Genomic DNA, 16,567 nt, shown 5'->3' on the forward strand with positions numbered 1-16,567 from the left:
GGAGCTATCCATGGTGCTGAACGTGGGAGCAGGCTCCTGCCTTTGACCTGCTCAGTCCGCCTCTAAACCCCATTTTCCTTTTTTTTCGGTTACCTCTAGTTTCTCCCCTTTCCTAACACGAGCAGGAGCGAGGGTGGCCCTTCATATTTTTGTCCTGGGCGACAAATGACCTTGTGTTGGATTCCCCCGCCCCCCCAGGCTCCTTCTCCCTGGGCGGTGGCCGATGGGCGCGGCACCCACCCCTCCGCTGGCCCCCGCGGCTCGGCAGCGGATTCCATCGGCACCCCCACAGGGGCCGGCTCCCTGCGTGTCGCCCCGCCCCACCTCCCTCCGCGCCCCCTCCCCACTTCCCCCGCCACCTGCTCCTCCTCCTCGGTCCCGCCCAGTGCGCTGGCAGCCCCCGATCTCCGGAGCAGGAAAGAGAGAGGGGCGAAGGAAGCGATACAAAGGGCGGAGCGGCGGGAGGAGGGGACGCAGGGCTCGGCACCGGCAAGGCGGGCACGGCGCGGGCATGGACGCCGAGTACCCTGCCTTCGAGCCCCCGCTATGCAGCGAGCTCAAGCACCTGTGCAAGCGGCTCCAGGAGGCGTACCGGGAGCTGAAGGAGGACCTCACGCCTTTCAAAGATGACCGCTACTACAGGTAGGGGCGGCCGGGCCCCCGCCGGCCGGGCTACCGGGAGGGGGCGCAGACCCGGGGCTTCGGGCAGACACCCCCACCGCCCGCCTCTCTAGTGCGGGATCCGGGCCCGTCCCTGGGCAGCCACCTCACCCCAGCAAGTGTCGAGCAGGGGGAGGGGTGTAGACGGGGGCAGGTCTGCGGGTTCTGGCTGCGGCGGAGGAGCGGGGTGAAGAGCTGTTTTCCATTCCCTAGAAACCTGAACCGAGATTCTCAAATCCGGAGAAGGGGACCCACGGGCTTTCGTTCCTGCTTTGCTCCTCCCTCTTTTCCTCCCATCCCGTCATCCTCTCCCACCCCCCACCCCCACCCTATGCCTACCCCGCCCCACGGTCTTGCTCAGGCCTTGCTGAGTCCGGGTTTGGGGAGAGGATCACTCCCCCTCCAGCGTCAGGCTGGAAGGGCTTTGGCCTCTCTTTTGAGATCCTCAGGCCCCCTGGGCTTTGGTGAAAATCTCTGAGGCTGGGATGCGCCTGAGCATTGGAGGCAGATTGCCTCAGGGCTAAGCAGCACCTAGGTGAAGTCGCTGCGGGAGGTCAGGGGTCGGCAACCCCCAGGAGTTGTTGGTTTGGGCTTGTCTGTGTTCGCCTCTGTCCCTCTCTCCGTGAGGCCACGGGGAGAGCTGTGAGGGCTCGCGGAGCCCTGCAGCAGGGCGGCGGCCCCTTCCTGGGCTTTGCTGTTCTGATGGGAAACCATCCCCATCACCAATGACTGGACTTAGCTGATGTGTTGTGCTGTCCTGTGAGGACTCTGTCTGGAGTCTGGACCCTAGGGTGGTTTTGTTACTAATTAACCCTGACCCTGAGAACGTTTTCTGCTGACTCTGCTTTGCAAGTATCCTCGTCTGTAAAATGGGGAGCTTGAACCAGAAGGTTTGTGAGAAGGTGAAAATTCATCAACTGATGGCGTACTTACTATGTGCTTGAGGATGGAAGTTCTACTGCACAGCTATCTTTGAAGTGGCGATCGTCATTTATTACAACGTACCCTAGGAGTCATATATGTGCTCAGAAAAACATGCATCACACTTATCACCAGATCTTTTCAAAAGTCCAGTGGCTTCCCAGGGACTAATCAGCAATATATTGCTCACCGATATATTGATCACAAAATTACTGAGTGGAAAAGCCCATTTAAAAAATAAGTAATCCCTGTGGGGAAACTCTGGCTGAGCCTCACAATTGTCTAATGCAGCCTCCCCCCTCCCCTCTCCTCCCCTCCCTCGTCCCGCCAGGAGACCTGACAGTACAGTAAAAACAAACAAACCAACAAAACACATTTTTAAATCTTATTTTTGATGAATATTCAGTCTCCTTTCCTACTGTTTTCTCCCCACTCCATTTTTTTTTCTCTCTGTATTTTATTTTCTTGGGAACATTTCTTTGGCAAAGGATCTAGCGAATAGCTAAATGGTCTTAACTCAGGTCGCAGGGGAGAGAAGAAAGCCACACCACTGGTTAGTTCACAATCAGATCATCCTGTGCTCATTCACCCATTTAGTCAACGAATCGTCATTGAGTAACTTTTGTGTGCCTGCTGCCATCTAGGTGTTCGAGACACAGGCCCCCAGGGGTCATGGAGCTTATAGGTAATAAACAAGTGATTACATATTGTAATGAGGGCTAGGAAGATCATAAACCAGGTGCCTTGATAAAGAGTGATGGGGTGCCACCTCGGAGAAGGTAGTACAGAAGGCTCTTCGAGAAGGTGACATTTGACTAAGAATGAAGAATGAGTTGCTCACTAGACACTGAGCTAAGGAGGAAAGTTCCAGAAGAGGAAGTATAAGTGCAAAGTCCCTGAGACTATATATACAAGAGTCCCCTCTTCTCTGCCGGGGATCCAAGACCCCCAGTGAAACCACACACAGTACTGAATCCTAGATACACTGTTTTTCCTACACATACCTATGATAAAGTTTAATTAATTTTAAAGTATATTTCTTTTTTTTAATGTTTATTTTTGAGAGACAGAGCACGAGCAGGAGAGGGGCAGAGAGAGAGGGAGACACGGAATCTGAAGCAGGCTCCAGACTCTGAGCTGTCAGCACAGAACCCCACACGGGGCTTGAATTTCTGAATCATGAGATGTTGACCTGAGGCGAAGTCAGATGCTTAACCGACTGAGCCACCCAGATGCCCCTAGTTAATTAATTAATTAATTAATTTTTAAAAATTGTAATGTTTATTTATTTTTGAGAGAGAGAGAGAGAGAGAGAGTGTGTGAGCAGGGGAGGGGCAGAGAGAGAGGGAGACACAGAATCTGAATCAGGCTCCAGGCTCTGAGCGGTCAGCACAAAGCCCGACGCATGGCTCAAGCCCACGAACCATGAGATCATGACCTGAGCCAAAGTCAGACATTTAACTGACTGGGCCACCCAGGTGCCCCTTAATTTATTTTTTAAAGCTTATTTATTTTTGAGAGAGAGTGAGAGAGAGAGAGAGAGAGTGGGGGAGTGTCAGAGAGCAAGGGAGAGAGAGAATCCCAAGCAGGCTCCCTGCTGTTAATGTGGCACCCAACAGGGGGCTTGATCTTACAAACCATGATCTGAGCTGAAATCAAGAGTCAGATGCTTAACCTACTGAGGCACCAGGAGCCCCAAAAGGTTTAATTTATAAATTAGGCACCACCAGAGATTAATAACAGCTAATAATTAAATAGAACTATTACAATAATATAATCAAGATTGTGTGAATATAGTCTCTCTCAAAATATCTTACTGTCCTGTACTCACCCTTCTTGTGATGATGTGATATGATAACATGCCCACGTGGAAGTGAGGTGAATGATGTAGACTTCATGATGTAGCATTAAGCTACTATTGACCTGCTGATCATGTATCAGAAGGAGGATTCTCTGCAGGTAACGGAGGCAGCCACAGAAAGCAAAACCACAGATAAGGGGGGCACTACTGTGTATTCAAGGAATAGACAGAAGACCAGCGTAGTCAGAGAAATAGGCAGGGCCAGGTCATATATAGTCTTCAATGCTAAACCAAGAAGTGTGAATTTCATTAGAATTCCAATGTGAAGCCATTGAAGGGCTGTAAGTGGGGGAGTGACATGCACCGTTCGGCTGCCTGTCTGCAGCAAGCACCTGAATCTATGCTCCACTAGTTGATTTGGATCTTGAAGACATGAATTTACCATGTCTGGAAGGGGAGAGTGCTGAATTCCGCCCCCCGCCATGAGAACAAGTCGACTGCAGAGTGTGCAGTATTGTGTGTTGGCAGAGCAGTGAGGCTGAATCATGAAGACCGGTTTATAGTGAGGCAGTGTTTTAGGGCACTGAATTATCTTCCATTGCTCTGCTGAATTTTTATATCAATGGGTTGTACCTTTATAAAACTAGGCGAAATATTCTTGGGTTTCTAAGTTGGGAAGCTGATAGTTACAGCTAGCCTGCATCTGCCTAGCTGGAAAATGAACTTGCTACTATAATTTCTGCGCCTCCTTTTCTCACTGTCTTTGTTTCCTCATTAGTGATTTATGACTAAAAAGCACCGGTCCTTTTTCCCCTGGGGGAGGGGGCCCTGCCTCATCTGGCTGACAGCTTCCTGGTAATGGGGTGCAGCAAGGAAGACAGCTGCTAATGCCCATTTTCAAAAGATGGTTGGTCCTTCCAGTAGTTGCCATGACTATATGCATATTGGTACATAATTTGGCATTATTGAAGAATGACAGCCACGTGATCAAAGGACTCTTAGTCTTTGCACAAACTCAGAGGTGATAGTGGTACAGCCTGCTAGGAAAGGGGTAACTGACCCCGTGTAGGGGGAAGAGCAGTAGGCTGAGTCTGAAGTCCTGGATCTAAGTCTCTACTCTACCCTTTGCCAACTCCCTGACCTTGGAGAAATTGCTGGAGTTCACTGGTGATCAGTGTCCACATCAGAAAAGTGAAGCAAAGATGTCATAGGTTCAAGTGCTTTGTGAAAATAACACTGAAGATGCTTTCCAACACAAACCACAGAAGAGCCAAAGCAGCCAAGAGCTAATGGATTGGGTTGTAGATCCAGCAGCTTAATGATGTCATCAAGTCCTTTCTTTTTAACTCAATGGCACTTGGCCTCCACTGGCCACTAATAATCATGTAAGCTATTGCTTCTTATTCACATTCCTGGGCAGAATGGGCTGGCTTCCTCTAACGACAACGGATAACTGGAAGCCTGAAGCAAAACTCCTTGAATCTCATCTATTCCCCCACCAAAATGGTAACAATGAAGAAGACAGACATGTGTTGATGAGGACGGAACTTTCATACCCTACAGATGGAGGGTAAATTGGCCCAGTCCCAAATGGGACTGTAGAAGGCCATTTGTTTACAGTTGAACATATACATTCCCTTTGGCCCAGCAATCCCTTTTAGGTATTTACTAAACACATACAGAAATGCATATACATGTCTTCAACAGACAAGGACTAAAATGTTCAGAGCAGCACAATTTGTAATACTCCTAAACTCGAAACCAACCAAATACTCATCAATAATAGAATGGATAAATTTGGCTTATTCTATAATGACATATTATACAGCAATGAAAGTAAACAACTTACAACTATATGCAATTAAAATGAGTCTCACCCACACATAACATGAGCAAAAGAAGCTCAGAGTACATACACAGACTATATACTATTTGATTCTGCTTACATATAGGATAAAACAGGCAAAATGACCCTGTACTGTTGGAAGTCAAGGTAGTGGTTACTCTTGAGAGAACAGTGAATGGAAGTGCGCAGAAAAGAGCTTTCTGGCTGCTGTTAATATTTTATGTCTTGATCTGGGAGCTGGTTACACAGACATATTCAGTTTGTGAACGTCCATCAAGCTATACACATGATGTCTGACTTTTCTGTATGTGTATTGTCTGTCAATAGAAAGCCTAAAAGAAAACCAACTCCTGTGTCTCATTGGTGACATGAGGACTATTGCTTTTTCTTGAGCTCCTGGGATGGAAATCAGAGCACCCCCAGGAGCTGAGGGTGGGGCTGTTTTTTCCTAAGGCCCATGTCCTCAAGGGAGGAGAGGTGGAGAGCAGAACCCAGTTGGAAATCTTTTAGGAAGATGTGGGAAATGGATGCCAGCCAGACAGTCACCTGTGTCCATGAAATACATAGTAAGGAGTTAAAGAAAAGTGAAGGACAATAAGTATGCTCCATTGGAGGTCAGCTTTTGAAGACTTTGTGGTCATTTTGCTGTCCCGTACTGTGTTTCTCATGTTATGACTTTACCTCTGTAAAATACCTCTGCAAAACAAAGATGGGCTTGAATTTTCTTGGCCAGAGAAGTGATGCCAGAGTGGTGTCCTCACCAGAGAGGCTTTCAGAAGCAACATTTCATCACCTTGGAGAACTCATCAGGGCCCAGGGGCCACCCTCAGTCTTGATGGCCTACTTTAGCCAGCACATCAAGAGAAGGACCTGTTCTCAGGGAAGGCTTCTCATTATCGAAGCTCTAGGCTAATGTACAGAATTAGGATGCCAGTTTAATTAGCTGATGCAGACCCATGAGAACCCACATAACGGTGGGCATGACCTCACGACCGGGAGAATTATTAGATCAGGGGTTCTCAACACTAGCTGCACATCAGGATAGCTTAGGGGGAGTTTTTAAAAAGACAAATGCCCAGCCCTACCCTTGAGAACTCTGATTTCATTGACCTGGGCTGGATCGCAGGCAGGCTGGAGAACCCAAGAGGGGTGAGTGGAGTATTTAAGAGCATTCAGCTGAGGGAGCCTGTCCCCTCCATCTCAATGGGACAGACTTGCCACCAGGACAGGGAGACTGGAAATCATTAGTTAAGGCTCCTCCCCTACACAAAGGTCTGTGGCCACTGTCAACAATCACCTTGGCCTTTTCCACTCTTCTAGGCTGACCAAATTCCCTTTTTAGGTTAATGCATCTGTTCAGATTACAGGCAGATTTAAAGGCCTGAGGACTATATTTTTCCATAGAAGGCAAATCTCCATGTATATGCTGGTTTTAAATGTTAAACCCATCTGTACTGATTTTCATATTAATGTTTCAGCTGGCTAACATTTCTCCTTTTCAAGCTATTCGGGACAACTCGTTGTAATTAGAGTGCTGACCTCTCTGTCTTTTGTTTCTCCTTTGGTGGGAAGAAATATAAGCATCTCTGATAAGACCATAAATTTAGAAAGGTAGAAAAATCATTTCATTAAACTTGCATGCTTGAGAACTTAAGAGTTATGTACAAGTCTGACCCAGTGAGAAAGGCTGGTTTTCTGTTTGGGACAAGATACAGCCATGCCTCAGAAGGGCCCTGGACCAAGGCCCTGAGCAAACACGCATATGACAGGCCAGCAGCGGGCACCAGGACATCCCAGCTACCCCCAGACCTACCCAGGTCTTTGTGCAACCCTCCCAGGGTAGCACCCCTCCCCCATGACTGCTGACTGCTTTTGGTTCCCATGCTCTGGATCTTGTTCTCTTGTCTCAGCCTTTCCCTCAACTCTAACCCCTTCCCAAATGCTTAGTCCAAACTTCCCTCAGCCCAGCCTCCTTGGGGACAACCACACTGTCTTCTTCAACAAATGTTGGCCTGCCTTCTTCTTCTACCATATTGTCCTGCAGTTGAGTTAAGAGTGGTCCCTGCATGTTGGCTTCCATGTTGCTTCTTTCCTTACCTATTTCCTAGCAGGTGCCTGAATAACTCCCCTTGGTGCCTAAGTCAAATTCTTACACATCTAGTTGCTTTACATATAGCCCCAGTATACATATTTTTAGCCATGTGGAGTCTGCCTGCTTTGTATACCTGTGGAACAGCACTTAACATCTGCTAGCTGTGGATATCGGAAATGCTGTGGCTGTAAAAGACCCTGAACTGTTGCTGCTCTTGGGAGTTCTCTGACCCAGAGACTCCTCCCACCGCTGAGCATATTACCAGTACCCAGAAGTCTCCTCTTCAGTTTTTTTCTGCCCCCAGGGTTCCCTAGCCTTCTTCCTTGCAGTAAGGCTGTGTCTAATCCATCTCTGTGTCAGGAGCATCTGGTACAAAGTATATCACACAATAGGTGTGTGATACATGCTACATTAAAAGCATGAATGAATTAAAATCATGGAAGAAGTTTCACTAAATTACAGGCAAGCATATTTTGCCCCAGTTTTTCTAGGTAGGAGCTATGAACTGAAGAGTTCCATGTGAGCCCCCAGTAAAAGTGGGAATTGCTTGCTGGGCAGTGGTTACTCTGGAGCAACTGCCAGGAAAATAACTAAAAGATATATGGTGAAAAATTATTAAAGATATTAAAATTTACAATGGAAAACATTCAGTTAATGCAAAAGAAAACAGTAAAGGGCATTAGAGGAGTAAAAAAGAACGTGAGACAAAGAAGATAAAAAATAAAATGGCAGACCTCATGCCAGCTGTATCAATTGTAATGTTAAACGTGAAGAAACAAAACAATCTATCAAGAGGCAGAGGTTGTCAGTGGATAATGAGCAAGATCTAGATATATCCTGTCTACAGAAAACATATTTTCCTTTTCTTATGTTTATTTATTTTGTGCGGTCATGTCCAAGCCAAAACCAAGAGTCAAATGCTTAACAAACTGAGCCATCCAGGTTAGAAAACACACGTTAGATTCTAAGATACAAATGAATTGAAAGTAAAAGCATGAAAAAAGATCATGCAAACAGCAAACTTAGAAAAGCTGGCATGACTATACACTATCAGGTGAAATAGCTTCTAAAATAAAACATGTTACTGAGAGTTAAAGGGGGATATCCTATAATGATAAAGGGGTCAAGCCATTAGGAAGATATAACAATTGTAAACTTATATGCAATGAACAACAGAGCCAAAAATACATGAAGCAAAAACTAACAGAATTGAAGGGAGAAGTAGAAGATTCAAAAATAATAATCGGAGTCTTCAGTACCCACTTTCAATGATGGATGGAAAAAGTAAGAGATTAATGAGGAAATAAAAGGCTTGGACAACAGCATAAACCAACTAGACCTAGTAGGAATCCATAGAATACTGTGCCCAGCAACAGCATAATACAAATCATTCTCAAATGTACATGGAACGTTCTCTGGCATATATCATACATTAGTCCATGAAACAAGATGTAATAAATTTAAAAGGATTGAAATCAAACAAAAGAAGTTCTATAACAATAATGGAGTGAAAATAGATATCAATTACAGGGAGTAATTTAGGAAATCTCCAAATATGTGGCAATTAAACAACACACTCCTAAATAACCAATTGGCAAAAGATCAATCATAAAGGAAATTAGTATTTTATGATGAATGGAGTGAGGACGCACTTCACCAGAACACCTGGGATGCATCTAAAGCAGTACTTAGAGGGAAATTTATAGCTGTAGATGCCCATATTAAAAAAGAGGGAAGAGCTCAAATCAATAATTAACCTTCTACCTTAAAACATTGGGGAAGAAAAGAAAACCCAAAGCAAGCAGAAGAAAACCACAGTAAAGATTATGCTGAAGATCAATTAAAGAAGCATAGAGAGGCAATAGGGAAAAATGGATAAAACTAAAAGTTGGTTTTATGGAAAGATCAACTCATTTGACAAACCTATAGCTAGACCAACCAAGAAAAAAAGAAGATGCAAAGTTCTAAAATCAGGAATAAAAGAGGGAGCATTGCTCTCAGCCTTACAGAAATAAAATAAAGGACTACAAGGGAATGCCATTAGATAAGTACTGCTGCAGATAAATCTAAGAGACACTGTTATGCTGATACCAGAGATACTGCAAGAAAACCACAGACCACTGTCTCTCATGGATTTTCAAACAAAACAAAAAGCTAACCAACTGAACCCAGCAATAGGATTATAAAAAAAAAAAAAAGGATTATACACTATTACCAAGTAGGATTTATGTCACAAATGCAAGGTAGTTTTAACATTAAAGAGATCCATGAATATGTAAGCTACCAGCCCCATCTCACAGTGTTTTGGTTCATTTATCATTTGGTGTTTCTGGGTTGTACAGCTCTGTGCTTACGGGACATCCTGAATGCCTTGAACTGGCTACCGGCATCTTACGGCACCTGCGATTCAGACAGCAGAGCTCTTCCAAGTTCATTATTTCTATGTGCGTCTTCATGTAAACAGAGCCTTGGCCCATGCAACAGAGTTGTTTTGTTCTCTTTTCTGTTTTTAAATTTAAAAAAAATTGTTTTTACTGTTTTTTATTTATTTTTGAGAGACAGAGAGAGCGTGAGCAGGGTAGGGTCAGAGAGAGAGGGAGATACAGAAACTGAAGCAGGGTCCAGGCTCTGAGCTAGCTGTCAGCACAGAGCCCAATGCAGGGCTTGAACCCACGAACCGTGAGATCATGACCTGAGCTGAAGCCAGACTCAACCCACTGAGCCACCCAGGTGCCCCTTAAATTTCTTTTAATGTTTATTTATTTTTGAGAGAGAGAAAAGAGAGACAGCAAGATAGAGTGTGAGCAAGGAAGGGGCAGAGAGAGAGGGAGACACGGAAGCTGAAGCAGGCTCTGAGCTAGCTGTCAGCACAGAGCCCAAAGCAGGGCTCAAACTCACAAACCGTGAGATTATGACCTGAACCAAAGTCAGATGCTTAACTGACTGAGCCACCCAGGCACCCTTTCTCATTTCCTTAAAAAGCTAGCTTCTTCTTGTTCTGAATCAAGAGGGAAAGCTGAGGAAGACGTCATTTCCTCGAGAGCAGAGCCCGAAGAAGAACCCCGGCTGTGCTCCGGGCTGGTCAGCGTTCCGCTGCAGCAGGGACTCCGCTCTCGTGGTCGAAGACCATCATCTGCCAGGTGAGAACAGGCCTCTGAAGCTTGAGATACAGAAGCTGAGACTCCGGTTGAGCTTCCTAGGGCCGCGGTGACACAGTCCACAACTGAGCAGCTTAGGCGGCAGACGTCTGTCGTCTCCCAGAATTCTGAGATCAAGGTGCCCGAAGGGTGGTTCCTTCCGAGGCTGTTCCTTGGCTGGCACATGGCCGTCAGTCTTTCCCCGGTGTCTTCACATCGTCTGCTTCTACATCCAACTTTCCCTTTGTCATAAGGACAGCAGTCGTGGTGGATCAGGACCCTACTTCTGAATAAGGCCACATTCTCAGGCACTGGGGGTCAGGACTTCAACAATTGGGGGACATAGTTCACCCTTGAAGAGGTCACCCAATGTGTGGAGACGAGGCCACGGATTGAGATTCCCCTCTGGGTATTTTCTAAACTAGAAGCCGACTGTTGAACACGAGTCGGGAGGCTGCCATCCTGGAACCGAGGTCTGCGCATCTCAGAAGATCTCAGATCTCTCCTGGCTCTGAAACCAAGACCACAGAGTAAGAGGGAGGCTGTAGGTCTGAAGGGGGTGGCCCGGTAATGGCCTCCCAGCGGCAGTGACTGCAGTCTTCTCTGTGTCACCTGAGCTGCCTGGACTTATGAAATTTAGGTTGGGAAAAGGCTGTGTGTAGCGGGTGGGGAGCTCTGGGTGTGTGTGTGTGTGCGTGGGGTGTGCGTGGGGTGTGTGTGTGTGTATGTGTGTGTGTGTGTGCGGTGTGTGCGTGGGGTGTGTGTGTGTGTGTGTGTGTGTGTGTGTGTGTGTGTGGTGTGTGCGTGGGGTGTGTGTGTGTGTGTATGTGTATGTGTGTGTATGTGTGTGGTGTGTGCGTGGGGTGTGTGTGTGGGTGTGTGTGTGTGTGTGTGTATGTGTATGTGTGCGTGGGGTGTGTGTGTGTGTGTGTGGTGCATGCATGGTGTGTGTGTATGGTGTGTGTGTGTGTGGTGTGTGCATGGGGTGTGTGTGTGTGTGTATGTGTGTGTGTGTGTGTGTGGTGTGTATGGTGTGTGTGTGTGTGTGGTGCGTGCATGGTGTGTGTGTATGGTGTGTGTGTGTGTGGTGTGCACAGGGCGTGATGTGGCTGCTGTATGGACGTGCGTGCAGTGGGGTGAGGAAGGATCTGTGGGGTGTGGGCAAAGGACACAGGCTCCCACCGAGCCCTCTACCATGGGAAACCAGTTTGCTGGGGGCTGTTGGGTCAGAGGTAAGGTGACCAAAGTGTCCTGGCTTCAGCACTAGACATCCAGTGTCCCGGGAAACACTTCAGTCCCAGAGCGTCAGACAGTTGGTCACCCTGGAGGTGTAGCTGCAGCTGAAGCCCGAAGACGCAGGGTCTGAGGCTCTGCGGCCGCACCGACCGCCCGGAGCAGCGTGTGCGGGTGGCTGCGTCAGCGTCCTGGGCAGAGGGGACGGGAGACGCGCCCTTGAACTTCTCCATCGGGACTGGTGGTTCTCCCTCCTTGGTCCAGCTTTCTCTGTCCCTTGCTCCTCCTGCCTCAGCCCTTGTCCACCCTCCTCATGGAATCAAGACAGGCTGGGGCCATGGTTCCCAGAGGCGAGCCCCCCAAGGCAAGAGAGCCTCAAGGTTCTTTTAAAAATAACTGCTATTATTTGGGGAGCGCTGCCTTTCCCGAAATGAAACTCTTTGGTAATACCTTGCATGCTTCCATAACTTAAAAAACAAAAACACCTACCCTAAGTGTAATCAGAACAAGCAATGAAAGAAATGCATAAATAGTATGCGTTTCAACCCACAGATGCTCTGACCATAAGGAAATGTGCTGGAGGCGCCTGGGTGGCTCAGTCGGTTACGTGTCTGACTTCGGTTCAGGTCATGATTTCAGGGCTTGTGGATTCGAGCCCCTGGAGTCCGCTTGGGAGCCTGTGTCTCCATCTCTCTCTGCCTCTTCCACACTCACATTTTCTCTCTCTCTCTCTCTCTCTCTCAAAAAAAAGGAAATGTGCCAGGCGCAGGATTTTCAGAAGCCACTGCTTTCACCCCCTCTGCAGGCATTCGAGGGGTGGGTGGGCGCCTGCACTGTTCCCCACAAAAGGCCACTCTCTGCAGGTTGCCCCACCCCTGCCCCTTGTTCAACCGGGGTTGCAGGGCATCACTCTGCCCATTTCAGATGTTCTATGCCAGGGCTCCTGCCACATCCCCCTTCCTCCCCCACCCCATAAGTTCTTGAGTTTTGTGCCATTTAGTCCACATCCTGAAAATCACGATAAAGACCTTTGTTCTGTATGTTCAAGGCCAAAAGCAGCCTGGTTTCCCTTCTGTAGACTGATTGCCCCTGGACGGCCCCTTCACCTGCCTGGAACTGGCCAACTTGACATTGACGCTAACTTGGCAATTTATGGCAAATTTTGGATCCAATTTGAGCAGCTTCTTTGCTGTGCAGGGGGTGGCTTGCTCAGGTGGCAGGCCGGTCCCCTTCTGGGAGCAGAGGAGGTAGAAGCAGGCCCTGTGGTGAGCCAGGGCCCCAGGGTGCCGCGCACAGACGTGGGGGGAGGAGAGCATGACCAGGGGGGCGCTGTCCTACCGCCTTTGTCTCCTAGGGAATGAGGGAAGCAAACCGAACTTGGAAAAAATACCATAACCTGGGGACCGCTGTGCTCTTTCAATTCCATTTAATACACCCACTGGCTCGGAAAGTGCCCTTCAGCTATGCGTGGGTCAGTGCTCTTAACAAAGTCATGTTGGTTTCCAATCCCCAAGCCCCATGAGGACTTGAAGAAGGATTACGTGACTATGTGAAGATGATTCCCCAGTTCATCTGTCCCGCATTTCCGACATGCAACCCCATGGTCTCGGGTGAAGAGACCCCTCAGGTTTGATTCAGGCCAACAAAGATCACTGAAAAGTCAGTTTAGAAAGAGCAGGCGCACGGACGGCTCAGAGGTGGACGACCGGGCAGCTCGGGCCCTGGCTTTCTGATGTCGGTCCGTCCTTAGCTTTCTGTGGGGTGAGACGCAGCACCAAACTCCATTCCTTCAGGCTGCAGTAGGAATGATGACTTTGCTGTCCTTCTCCTCATCGGGAGCAATGTCAGGGACACGTCCAGTCACGAAGTGTCACTTTGTAGAGATATGGTACCCCGGCATTGAAGACTATTGATTGCGAGTATTAATTTCAAAAAGAAGGAATTTGTTACCAAGATACAGAGATAATCTACAGAATCAAAGGGCAAAAATGCAGCTGGACCCCAGGAAGGAGCTGGAACTGATCTCGTGGGTTCGTCACTCTGGTCTCTGACCAGCGCTGCCAAACCACCGGTCACCAAATGTACTGCACAGTGGAGTCCTTCAGAGAGCTGCCACAGTGACTGATGCCCAAGTCCTGCTTCGGATTCTGATTGAAATGCTTTGAGTTCCGCTTGGGTATTGGGCCTTTTTAAAGCTCTTAAGTGATTCTGACTTCAACAAATTTTGAGACCCGCTGTCCTAAACGGATTTGTTCCTCTGCCCTTTTGTCCTGGCTGCCTGGGAGCTCCCAGGCTTTGACCAATACCCGCCCTCTCTTCCCTGTGCTCATGCTGTGATTTGCAGGAAGAAATCACCACCAGGCAGGCATTTGTAGAAGTCACATTTTATTTTTAGGAGTCATCATTAATATGAGATCAAAGACATTAGCTAGGGCCTCCACAAAGCTGCAGAATCCTGTTAGATTTTCCCAGGATGGGGGCGCCCGGGTGGCTCAGTCGAAGCGTCCAGCTTCGGCTCAGGTCATGATCTCACGGTTTGTGGGTTTGAGCCCAGTGTCAGGCTCTGTGCTGACAGCTCAGAGCCTGGAGCCTGCTTCGGATTCCGTGTCTCCCTTTCTCTCTCTGACCCTCCCCTGCTCACACACACACTCTCTCTCTCAAAAATAAATAAAAACATTAAAAAAAAAAAAAGATTTTCTCAGGATGCTCGTGTCCCCAGTCTTTGCAACAATGACTCCAAATCTTCTCCACCTCTTTGTACTAGGTCAAGCTGACAAGCCCCCAGAGCTCCTGCCCCCGCCCCCGCTTCCCGCCCCCCCATGGCCCGTGCCCTGCTTCCATGACCTGAGTCGTCACATAGGTCCTGGCTTCTGCCACCTCTGCCCCACGGTGGGGGAGGCTCGGTCACCCCACATTGATTGGACTGGTGCCCACAGGCCCTGACTGTCCAGTGCCTGCTTGCAGGGGCCCGGAATACAACCTGGATGTGCAGGTCAGACTCCGGCCTGTGGAGGCCAGCTAGCAGGACTGAACCAGCAGATTGTTTCCAGACCCGGTAATTTCCGGCGATCTTTCTGGAGCTATCCTGCAAGAATGAGCAAACGGATATGTTGGTCGTGAACCCCGGGACAGCTTGCATTCCCTGGAATTTCCTCTCCTGAGCCCCCGCCTCCATCTCTCTTGATGCTTCTCTGGGTTAGCACCTGTTTCCCATAAAGTTACTTGGAAACTTTTGCCTCAGATTCTGTTTTCTTTCTTTCTTTTTTTTTTTTTTAATGTTTTAAATTTATTTTTGAGAGACACAGAGAGAGAGAGAGAGAGACAGCGCGAGCAGGGGAGGGTCAGAGAGAGAGGGAGATACAGAATCCGAAGCAGGCTCCAGGCTCTGAGCTAGCTGTCAGCACAGAGCCCAACGTGGGGCTCGAACCCATGAACTGTGAGATCATGACCTGAGCTGAAGCCGGACGCTTACCCGACTAAGCCACCCAGGCACCCCAGACTCTGTTTTCGAGGGAAGCAAGCTGAGATAGTCTTAAACTTCACGGGAAGACAGTTTTGCCCAGTAACTTATAGAAGAAACCCAGGCCAGGCGTAGCGTGGCCAGCTGTCCCGGTTTTCCTGGGGCCGCAGGACCCTGGGACTCAGGCTCTCGGTAATAAAACTAGGAAAGTTGCAGGAAAACTGGGACCAGCAAGTTGTCCTCACAGAAGGGAGTGCACACTCAGCCTCCCACCTCTGAACAACACGCTTGCTGCTCCCGCAGCCTCTGCCCTTTCCTTCCATGGGAAAGAGCCCCCCACCCCATCCTCTAAATCGTGAGAAGACACACCGGAATATTGCCAGTCCTCTGAGCAATCCAGCTGACCTTCTTCAGTACACATACCAGGCTTGGTGCCAGGCCCTGGAAAGATGAGGAGACATCAAGGCCAGCCCGGGGAAGTTACAGGCACTGGTAGTGGAATGGTACTTGATTGGTAAAAGGGGGGTATATGCAGAATGACCCCCAAAGGCTGAAGGAAAAGGCCCACAAGTCCAGCCTGTGGAGAAGTGATTTATTAAGGGGACTTATGGGCAGAAGCATATGTTGGGCATCATAAGACAAGAGCGCTCTGCAACCTCACCTCCATAAGACCTGCTTCTGTAGCCCCAGAGGCTGGGCTTACATGTGGGGGACCAGCCAGGAGGATGGACCTTGAGAGCAGGTGCGTGTCATGGCCATACATCCAGGCCAGAGCAAGGATATTACCCCATGTGCTGTAGTTAATGGTGTGGTTAAACAAAGGGAAAGAGATGGACGGGGTGCTGTGCTCAATGCTTCAGGTCACAGACCCGTCATGATGGCAGATTTGTTCAAGATGGCGTTAGTCTGGTTCATGCAGTGCTCCTCAAATGCTAAGAATAAAATAAAAGATATGTATCAGCTAAACAAATTGAGAGTGATACTTAAAAATTCCTAAATCACCACAGGCAGAGAAGGTGGAGGGTATGGGTATGTTGGACACGAATTCCTGGTGAGTGGAAATGGGGGGGGGGGCGTGAGCAAGGGCTGTGCCCCGCGAGGGTGTGTGAGAGCCGGGATAGGGTGCACGCGGGGTGTTCCTGCTTCTACTCACCATGCTTCATTATTGCAAGTACCAGAAACCAATGGGCACCAAGGAAAAAGGGGACATTTGTTTCAATGGTGCTAAGAGGACAGAATGAGATCGTTTGTGTGAACTCCTCAGCACGCTAGTCAACTTTCCAGTGACTCTGGGAGCTCCATGCAGCTATTTCACCTTTGGAGATGAGAACAGAGAGGAAGCAAACACTATGCAGCAAGACTATGGAAACTGGTCTCCAAAGATGGTACCCAAGGGAACCTCTCCTCCCAGGGGTCA

Source organism: Suricata suricatta, chromosome 7 (genome assembly GCF_006229205.1).
Source record: "Suricata suricatta isolate VVHF042 chromosome 7, meerkat_22Aug2017_6uvM2_HiC, whole genome shotgun sequence".
Classification (NCBI taxonomy): Eukaryota; Metazoa; Chordata; class Mammalia; order Carnivora; family Herpestidae; genus Suricata; species Suricata suricatta.